This window comes from Sminthopsis crassicaudata, chromosome 3, assembly GCF_048593235.1.
Source record: "Sminthopsis crassicaudata isolate SCR6 chromosome 3, ASM4859323v1, whole genome shotgun sequence".
Taxonomy (NCBI): Eukaryota; Metazoa; Chordata; class Mammalia; order Dasyuromorphia; family Dasyuridae; genus Sminthopsis; species Sminthopsis crassicaudata.
The window spans coordinates 52,939,631-52,950,588 of record NC_133619.1 but is presented as its reverse complement, the minus strand read 5'-3'; the positions used below and the strand labels follow the sequence as shown (position 1 = coordinate 52,950,588).

General features: G+C 42.6%; 1 pseudogene; it reads right to left on the bottom strand.

Moving 5' to 3' along the window:
- Positions 1-6,518: 6,518 nt before the first annotated feature.
- Positions 6,519-9,271, bottom strand: LOC141560409 (CXXC-type zinc finger protein 1 pseudogene; annotated as a pseudogene).
- Between the last annotated feature and the right edge of the window lie 1,687 nt (positions 9,272-10,958).

Sequence of the window (10,958 nt, the reverse complement as noted above, 5' to 3'; positions counted from 1 at the left end):
ACTCTATCCTCTGGTGATGATTTTCTTGGGGACTGGATCTCAAAGCATCTCAGCCTCATCCCACAGTGGGAAATTCATGGTTCCCCATCCTGGGATCTCTGTCCCATTGATGTTGAGTGGTCAGAATTAGACATAGCTGAATGCTTTGATATTTACCTCAGGCTTGTTAGAATGGTATATAGCCCCTCTTTCTCTATAATTTCCTGTTCTCATGTCCTGCCTTGCTTCTTCTGGGCAGTTCAAAGTTTTGCCACACTGATATTATATATCAGTGGTTGTTACCCTCAGAGGTTTTTGCTCTGGAGGAGCTGCCACATGCTATGGGGACTTATCACTGCTTGAAAATATTTGTACAGCCTAAAGTCAAAGTCTCTATAGCACTAGAAAGAGGGAGAGGGGAGCTAGGTATGGGAATGGCTTTTGTTGCAACTCCCAACATATGTGTCTGCTTCTTGAATTTGCTAGTACAATCTATCTTTCACTAGCTTGGGAGGTAGGGAAAGGATGCTGAGTGGGTTCAGGGTCAGTAAATGTCATTTCACTTTTTTAAGCTTTTTTTTGGATTCTCAATTTCTATACTGTGGAGACAGCTGAAAATAATGCGAGATTTCTTTAAGAAGTTGTGGGAATCAGGAAAAACATCTAATCTTCCATCTTATTCCTTGCATTACATTAAAAGAATCATAATGTCCAGCAATATTTAGGCCATAAAAACACTGTGTTCTGTCCTGAACAGACTACATCTGAAGCATTGGGTTCAATTTTGGGTATGGAATTTTAGTAATGTTATTAACAAGATAGTATGACTGTAGAGGAAAGTGACAGATGGTCAGAAAACTGGAAAACATGCAATATGAGTATTGATTGAATAAATTCAGAATTTGATTTGGATAGAGTTAAACGAAATATGTTCAAATATTCAAATAGCTGTGTTCAAATATCCAAAATGCTTTCATATCAAAGAAAAAGGGGGATTAGATTTCTTAACAGTGAGAAGATACAGATCTGGATCCCAACAACAACAAAAAAGAGTAGCTAATTAGAAATTCAAAAAGGGAATTGACATTCCTAAGAGGTAGTGATATCTTCTTCATTTAATATTGTTAAATATAGCTTAGAAAACCATTTATTAGTCTTCCTGTAAGAGGAATTTTTGCCTAACTTGAAATCCCTTTCTGAGTTTCTCTGAATCTTTGCTTCAGCCTGAAAACAATGAAGCCAGTAAAGAGAGTAGGAGTCATCGTATAAAATTGTCTTATAGGCAACACAATGCTATAACAAAATTCCTGAAATATGGAAGTTATAGCAAATTCATTTTACTTCAGATCTTTTATTAGAGGCACTAAAAATCCAACTGAATGAAAAAAAATCTTCTTTCATAGGATATTTTGTAAATCTTTTCTTTGCCAAAGAAATGAAAGAAATCTTGGGAAACAAGTCAAAAGTTGACTAATATATTGAAATGCAATTTTACTTAAAATGATAGTAACCATTTCAATAGCTCTTAGAGTTTAATAGAGTCATAGATGTGATATAGTTAAATCTTCCTTCCCATCCAAGTTCCTGATGCTCATTAGATGAGGTGAAATGACAAGGAACTTTATACATCAGGAGTGAGTTTCTACTTTTAAAAGATCTCATCCTAATAATAATTCTGACAGGGTTGGTCAAAGACAAAACGTAGATGTGTCCTGTTTTCTAAATTCACTGATGAGTCATAGATAGAGAATGCACCCCCATAACTGAATACTTTTGCAACTGAAGGAATAAATATAATTTTCTTGTTTTTCTTGCATGGTTTTTATTTTTTTCCTCAATGTCTCTCATTTTATTTTTAAATTCTTTTATAAATTCTCTCTAAACAGGGAGCCATTTCACACTATTCTTTGAAGTAGGAGCTTTAAATTTTTTTTTTTTATTAAAGTGTCCTCTGAAGATTAACTCCTGTTTTTTCCATAATATGTTTCCATGGTGGGATTCTTCTTGGCCAATTCATTTTTTAAATAAGAGGTATTAGTGTAAGCACCTCTATTTTTGGGGTGGGGGGATGGTGCCTCAACCCTCCCTTCAGCTCTCCACTCTGATTAGGAACTCAAGACTAAGAACTCTTCTCTTCTGCAAGTGCCCATAGCCAGCAGTGTCCCTGGTCCACCACCTCTGCACTCACTGGGTGAGTTCTCACCCAGGGTTGCATCTCAGCAGCACAGCTGGGTCTGGGATTTCTAATCAGTCAAGGTTATTCCTTGGGCCAGGACTCAAACCCCACTCAACAAACTGTGAAGGAGGTGAAATGTCTCTGTGGTTCCTGTTGAGGATCCAGCCATATCTAGCTAATCTGAGAGGTCCCCACTTGACATTTCTGCTGAGCTAGCCCTGAAGTGTTTGCACTTAAAATAGACTAATTCCCATCCCAGAGTCTTTCTTCAGACCTAGGATTGTATCAAGAGAATCTGTTCTGCCCCAAGTCTTCTAGATTTTTCACTAGTTTATGTTTGCCCTGAGGTAAAAATTTGTTCTATTTATGGGGGAAATCTAGAGAGCTTGAAATTTACCAACGTACTTAGCCTTCTTCCCAGAATCCTTCCTCCATATTTTCTTGCATCACTCTCACTTCTCTTCCCAATTTTTCCTCTACATTTTAAACTTGATTTTTAAAATCCTTTTTGAGCTCTTCCATGGCCTGACACCAATTCATATTTTTCTTTGAAGCTCTGGATGTAGGAATTTTGATTTTGTTATCTTCTTCTGACTGTGCATTTTGAAATTCCTTATTGTTTCTATGGTCAGAATATTTTTTCTGTTGTTTTCTCATTTTCCATCCTATTTCTTAACTTTTTTATATACTATACTCTATTCTAAAGTGGGGCTCTGCCTCCCAAATGGAGGAGATACTATCCGGAGCATCAGAAGTAATTTTGAGAACCTGTGAGTTTGGGGCTAACATGATCTAAAGGTAACATGATCTAGGAAGAGGTGTGTTTACTATTGTCCTATACTGTGCATATGTATGTGAACAGCCAAAAGCACTCTTTTCTGTGCCTTGGAATTGTAAGCAGGGTCCGGATCTTTCTTGCATTCAGAGTAAGACTCAGGACTGTGCTATCAACAAATGTATCTCTGTAAATGCCCTTCTGACTCATTATTTGATCTTCTTTCATTCTGTGGGCTGAGAAGTCTGAAAACTGCCACTATTGGTATTGGGTCAGTCACCCTGAGGCCATCCTTGGTTTCCTGGGGCCCAACCTATTTGGCATGGCCTGCTTTGGATTGAGTTCCCCTCTCACCCTGATGCAACAGACTTTTCTTGCTTATTATCTAAGTTGTCTTGGGCTGGAAAATTGTTTTACTGTCTTTTTGTGGGTTCTATGGCTCTAAAATTTGTTTAGAGTCATTGTTAGAGTCATTGAAGGGGGTTGGAGGAGAATTCTGGCAAGTCCTTGCCTTTACTCCCCATATTGAGATGTTTATTTTTAAAAAGCTTCTACAATAGATGGTGAAGTTGATTATACAAGTTAAATGAGATATTTAAAAAGCAATTAACCCACATTGCTGGCGTCCTGTTTTGATGTTTTCCTGACACTGATTAATAAGGGCATCAGGCACTTTTGCAAACAACTGGAGAATCTCAGATCCAAAAGAAAAAAAATCACAGTCCCACAGAGCCATAGTACATTATTTTGGAAATCAATGTACTTAAAATACTGCTTTTTTTTTTCTTTTATAAGTACACACTCTTAATTTTAACGGCACTTGTATTTGCCATCATGCAGAGCTGAATTACCTACCATCCCATAAATCCTCCTGACATTTCTGTGGTAAATTTTCTTGCAAAGGAGCCCAAAGTGATGGATATACATGATAACCAATTTCAGAAGTTACTTTAAAAATAATGTTTTTTAATGTTCAATGAGCACCTTACCTAAAAATGCAGAAAGATTGGTGTTCTTTTTCCTTCTATGTCATTATGTTTTTAAAGAGGAATACAGATTATATATATCTCCATTCATATTAAAAGGCTATATATGCATAAATATATATGTATATATATATGTGTCTCTATATACATATGTGTATTTATGGCAAACACGATTATTATGATATGCATAGGTATATGGCATGCAATATATATATATATATATATATGATATGTATATGTTTATATGCATTATATATCCACAATCCTAAATCAATATATCAATAATTATATATCAATATTTTTTCTACTTATTTTTTCTACAAGAAATTAAAGGAGTTTTTAATGATACATTGCAAAGAGTATAGATATTAGATGACTTGAATCTGTGTTTAAATGCTACTTCTGGGACTCAGTTTTCTCAATTGTACAATAACAAAAGTAGACTACTTGATATCTAAGATACCTTCCATCTACAAATAGAAATATAATATCTAAATATAATAAATATAAATATCTATCATTTTGATTATCAGCCAAATGCATTGCTTGACTCAGAAGAGCACTAATGTTTGATTGACTGAATTTGATTAGATTTCTTTCCTTCAAGGAAATGACCAATTCATTAATCAGCCTTATCACTTCAGGAGAAAGGAGTAATTATTTTAACATTAGTTAATAGGGGGTGTGAAAGTAGCAGTGTGTGTGTGTGTGAAATCCTTCTCCTGATCTTCTATAACACAGTATCAAGATAAAGAGCTATCAGCAGATCTTGGAAAAGGTTCAAGATGTAATATCTTCAAGAGAAATTTAGTTTCAGTAAGGTTCTACAAGATGGAAAAAAGTGACTTTATTCCTGTGCCTTTTCCTGAAGCTTTCCTTCTTTCAACTCCCATAGTACTAAGGACCAGGGTCATAAGCAATAGAGAAGTTTGTTCCTCTTCCTGCTTTACACAAACTCTGCCATCAGCAATACTTCTCCTTCATCCTATCTCAGGAAGAGAAATCCTTCAATTCCCCACGGAAATACAGAGCTATCCAATTTCTATTTTGAGACTTAGGGTCACAGGCTCTACATTGGAAAAAGGAAAAATAGCTGTCTGAAGCTTTTAGAACTTGGGGCAAAGCTCTGACTGCTCTGACTTAACTAAGACTTTCTAAATACTTACTACATGCAATAGAGAACATAAACCAATCATTAAATTGTACAAAATATTTGGCCTCGCCCTTTTAAATCTGTCTGGTGCTAAAAACTGAAAAGTTCTGTTTGCCTATTATGCAATACTTCTCTTCTTATATGCCTCATGAACACAAAATTTTCTTCTCAGGGAAGTGCTGAATTAGTCGATCACACTATATCTTTCCGAAATAATTGGGGAGACCTTCTAATGGTACATTGGAAAGAACATAGGCTTTGGATTCTTTGGGTATAGTGTGAAATCCTGCTCCTCATCAGGAAGGAGGGAGTTAAACCGGTTGACTTCAGTTTATCTCTTGGTGCTTTCATTGGGCAGTGGAGAAAAAAAAATAAAATGATTGGTGATATACAAAATAATTAATCTTTAATATAATCCTTTCGGGAAGCTGGGATATTCCATTAGAGAGGAATGGCAACATATATGCAGCTTTGCAGATTTTTATAATTGTTCATGATGTAGTAAAAAGAACTCTAACATGACATCATGGAGAGGACTTGAGTTCACATGTTGACTCTTGCACTTACTACCTGTGTTCTTGGACAAGTTACACTCCTTCTCTGTACCCATATCTATAAAATAAGATATTAGCTCTGGCCCTCTGAAGTCCATTTTCACCCTACATCCATGATTCTGTGAGTTCCTCTTTCTGGATGTGTTTATTTTATTATTTTATGGTTTTGAGCCATTTTTTTACAGCTAGGTCTCCAGTAGTGTATATAATGAATCTCATAAAATGATCACATGATTAGAATTTATACACTCTGTATGTTGACTTGGAATCAATGACATTTCACATCATTATAACTTCAGCTACATATAGAAATTGAATTTCTATATATATTTGGACACTTTATGAAATTCATTATTTGCTCTACTCAGGACATAGCTGTATAACATTGGTTTATGACATCATCTGTGGAAACTTCTCTTATAAATTAAATAAAAGCAAGGCATAAAACTTTGGGTACCGATAGGACATGCCCTGTTCCACCTGCATTGTCCCTGCTCTCTCCACTAAGAAGAAATCACTCCTCCATTCTCTAGGTTCAAAACTGAGAGTTGCATTAGTCTGAATTTGACAACCTTACAGTATTCTTTGTTTACTTTATTGTGAAGAGTGGTTACAAAGTTATTGTGGTTCTGTTAATGTGGTTTATTTTAACCAGCATCAAGTGTATGTAAATAAGGGGAGATGGTGTTTATTTTAAATAGTATTTTTCCCAAATACATGTAAAGATAGTTTTCAGGTTCACCTGTACAAAACCTTGTGTTCCAAATTTTCCTCCCACTCCTCCCCAGCCCCCTCCCCAAGACAGCAAGCAAGCTGATATAGGTTAAACATGATAGCACATTTTATTTAAATAATCACATGGTTAATAAAAAAATAAGATCACAAACGTCTGCTGTTAAGTCATTTCTGCCTCTTTATGTCTTTATGTCCTGCATCTGCTAAGAAATGCTGGAGTGGGTTGCTCATTTTCTAGATTAAAAAAAAAAAAGACTCCCAGAATCACATAGCTGTTAAGTGCCTGGGGCCACATTTGAACTCAGGAACATGCGTTTTACCGAGTCCAGCTCCAGCTTTATACCCACCACACCACTGAGAGAAATTGTTATTAATAACTAATATCTTGGGGAGATGAAGACTTCTTCCAAAGGCCAGTTTTTTTAAAAGTTCCAGTCTCTTGAAGGACTTTTTTTCCTTGTGAACAGACTTCAGCGCGGACCTCAGCGCCGTCCTCTCTCCCCCATTCCCTTTGGGCCCTCCATTTCCTGCTTCCGCCACTAGAGGGGTGTGGGCTGGCAGGGTACCTCGGTTACAAGAGTAGGGAGGCCAACGTGAACAAGCCTCCACTTTACCCTGGTAGAGTTGGGGAGGAGAACGGGGCTGGGGCAAGCACAAGATGGAAGCAGAGTGATGGAGTAGAAAGACAGGTCCACCAACTCAGAGTCCTGCGGGACCCCGGTCACACCGGGAGAAAGGAAGGGAGCCGAGCTGGGGGACAGCCACCTCCCGCCTCCAACGCGCGGGGGCGGGGATTAGACAAGGAGAAGGCGGGGAGGAGGGAGGGCAGCAGGAGGAGGACGGAAACAGGACAGGCCCCTCGGGAGGATGGAAGGGGCAGGAGATGGGGGCCGGAGATGTGGAGGAGAATAAAGGGAAGAGGAGGCCGGGGAGGGGGAGGAAACACAGCCAGCGTCCTCTGGCGGGGCTCAGGGGTCGGCCTTGGAGCTCAGGTCCGGGGTGAGCGGGTCGTGCTGGATGGTCTGGTGCAGCATGAGGGCCAGCAGGCCGGCGCGGTTGGCCTTCGCCACCTGGATGGCCCGCTCCCGCTGCCAGAGCCGGTCCAGCTTGTCCCACGCCCGCAGCCGCTCCAGATCCACCTCGGCCCTGTGCAGCTTCTCCCAGCAGTAGTGCTGATTGCACTGCCTTTTGGGCAGGCGGCAGAAGTCTCCGGTGGGCTCGAACACGTTCCGCACCAGGGGGCAGCCGCACACCTCATCCGCCGGCGCCCTGGGCTCCCTGGAGTGCTCCGGGCACAGGACCTGCAGGCGCTTGCAGTAGGTTTTGCTGCGGGGGCTGTAGGCCTGGCAGAAGAGCCGAGGGGCCCCCTCGATTCGCGCGGGCTCCACCGACCGGAAGGACAGCTGGCTCTCGTACTTGGCGTAGCAGCGCTCCATGTGCCGCAGGGCCGCCTGCGAGCTGACCGGGTGCCCACAGGAGACACAGAAGACCTGCTGGCTCAGATTCTGGCTGGGCCTCTCGGTCTTCTCCGGGTGCTGGACCGCCTGCCGCTTGGCGCGGAGGATGACCTCCTCCAGCTCTCGAAAACGACGCTCGGCGTCCTGCACGTGCAGCCACGCCTCCCGCTGCTCCCTCCGAATCTTCTTCAGCTGCTTCTTCTCCCGCTCTTCGGCGACACACGGGCTGCGCTGCCATTCCCGGATTCTGCGGGGCAGGATCTCGTAGATGCGACTGGCAGCCAGCGACAAGCCGCAGGCGTCCGAGCAGTACTTGGAGCCCGGCTGGGCCGGCCGGACACAGTGGGGGCCCAGGCACTGCGGCAGGGGGGCCGGCTCCTCGGGGTCCGTCGGCTCCGCGCGTTTCCGCTTCTTGTTTCGCCTCTGCTTCGGCCGCCGACGCTTACTCTTCTCCTCCCCTGCCGTCTCGGGCCGCTGTCTGACTACACGTTCCCGCTGTACCGGCCCCAGGAAAGGGGCATCCTCAGGGCCACCCAACGACGGCAAAGAAAGGCTGTCCGAGGCCCCGTCAGGGAAGTCCGGGGATCTCCGAGGGTCCGGAGGCGGCTCCGCAAGGCAGAGAGCCTCAAGTGGGGCCGCCGCCTTCGGCGCCTCCTTTAACGTCTGGAGATGGCCTTCCGGTGCCATAGCCGTCGCTGCACTTACGGAGGAAGGGGAATGCCTGCGGGATTCTCGGGCTCGGCGCTCGCACTTTTGTCGGACTTTGTGGGGCCCCCCAGATTTCTTCTCGTCACGGCAGAAGTCACAGCGACCGCAATCCTCGGTGCTCCGGCAGACCTCACGCTCCCCGCAGCTCCGAGCTGACCGTTTTTTCTGCAGGTTGGGTGCTTCTTGTAGAGGCCCAAGGGTTGTCCCCTTGGGGGGCCCGCTTCCCACAGACTCGGAAGAGGGATCCGAGGCAACCTCCCGGCCCGGAGTGCCGGCATGGCCAGCAGCGTCCCTCGCCTCGGCCTCGGGCTCCCCATCCCGCTCGCGGCACACTGTTTTGTGCTGCTGTCCGATCTCCAGCTCGGGGGCCTTGTCCTGGCACTGCAGACAGGACCACTCTTGGATGGCCTTTGCCACCTTCTCTGTAATCTTGACGCAATTACCGTGAAACCACTTGCTGCAACTGTCGCAGCTGATGAAGAAACAGTTGGTGTTGGACTGGGAGCAAACACAGCAAATGTGCGCATTCACCCCGTGCTTCGGCTTGGAGCCTTCCTCTGGGACAACCCCAGGCTCTGGGTTTGAAAATTCACCCTTCATGGCAGCTCCTTTGGTAGCACAGGCAGAACTCTGTGAGCCAGAGCTAGAGACGGAACGAACTCTCCTAGATCAGAGGCCAGCCTCCTTGATGAGAGCCTCTTATATAGATCTCCCAGGGTGAAGGCTAACACCTTCAGTCCCTCGTTGTTTCACCTTCTCTGCCCAAACCTGGAAAGATCATCTTGGAGTTCATACCTTTCTTTAGGTTCTAGTTTGAAACGCCATTCACTTTGGCTCTCATTGATTGGCTGACAATAGGTCCTGGTCCCACCCTTACTTAGTGCTAATTGCTTGGAGCTGGCTGCCCCAGAGTGTAAATAACAACCCGTTTGGGCCAGAAACCCCGAGGTTCTTCCACTACCAGATTATTTCTCAGATGTAAAGAAGTTGTCAACACTAAACTGTCAGAAACACAAAATCATGGAAATTCAGAAAGGAATGGTTCCTTAGTGACCATTTAGTCCCAAATTCCCATGAACAGAAATTCCTCTGACAGCAACCCTCATAATTAGTCCTTTTTCCAGTATATCCTTGAAGACCAGCTCCTGCTGCAATTCATTCTGTGAGACTATACATGTAAAGCTCTCTGAAAACCATTGGGTATCACACGACAGTCACTATTTAGAAACAACTTTTATTAGGGATTTTTATTAGAAATTATTATAAATAATCAGGATATCTATTTATTAATTCTATTTTATAGCTAAAATCTTTCTAGTAAATGCTTGTTGAAGCTATTGCAACTAAGTGAAGGGGGTCTGAACTGGGTAGAAATTGAGTTAAGAAAAGGAGATGAATAGAAGGGATGCTATCCATGCAAACAGAATCTACAAGATTTGGAAACTGATTGACTATGGGGGCTAAAGAAAAAGGAAGGGAAAAAAATGATTCTTGGGTTGCTAATTTAGAAAGGTGATCCAATCTATGGGTTCTACAGATCATTCCCTGAACCCTTTGAAATCTTCTCTCCAAAAAGCTAGTTTCTATCCTACTGTTATTTTCATTTTTCTTCTCCTTCCCTATCAAAAATTTCTCAAAGGAAGGAGGATTCTGGGAAGATGATTGAGTAGGTCAGAAAATTCTAAGCCATCTAGATTTCCCCCACAAATTAAACGAAATTTACCTCAGGGTGAACGTAGACCTGTGAAAAAACAAATATGAGTTTGGGAAGATAACGGTCCTCCTGGAAGAACCCCTAGAAAGATATGAAGAAAGTCAATAAGATTAACAAGTATGAAGTGTAAACACCTGGGGACTAATTCCTTCAAACAGCAAGCAGGTAGCCCTGGGGTTAACTGAGTTCCCAAGTAGCTTCAGCTCTAGCCACAGGAACTTTCACCATCCAGACAGTCCATGAATTAGGGATCTAAATCTGGGAAGATTTAAGCCTAGCGATCCTGCTGAGACTGCCCTAGGAGAGAAGAAACCAGCTCCAGCTAGAGAAATGCAGACACTATGGGGCCCTGCTGGATGTGGACACTTACAAAAAGATGGAGTTTTAAATTTTGTGTTCTAGGCCAGAGGAGAGAAATGAAGTGAAGCTAGAGGCACCACCCCTCCTCCCCACAGGACTAGAAGTGGTTATATTAACAAACTTTTATTTTTAAAAATTAATAAATAAAAAAGGCAAAGAAAAAAAAAAACAAACAATAGAAAGTTACTATGGGAATAGAGAAGACCTGATTCAACTTCAGAGGAGGATACTGAAGTACCAAAAAAAAATATCTTAAAGAAGAAAATAACTAAAAATTAGGCTTGGGGTGGGAGAAGAGGTTAAGTAATAGCAAATTTACAGGTAGAAGTAAAAGAATTAGCAGTGTTAGGCAATCAGAGAT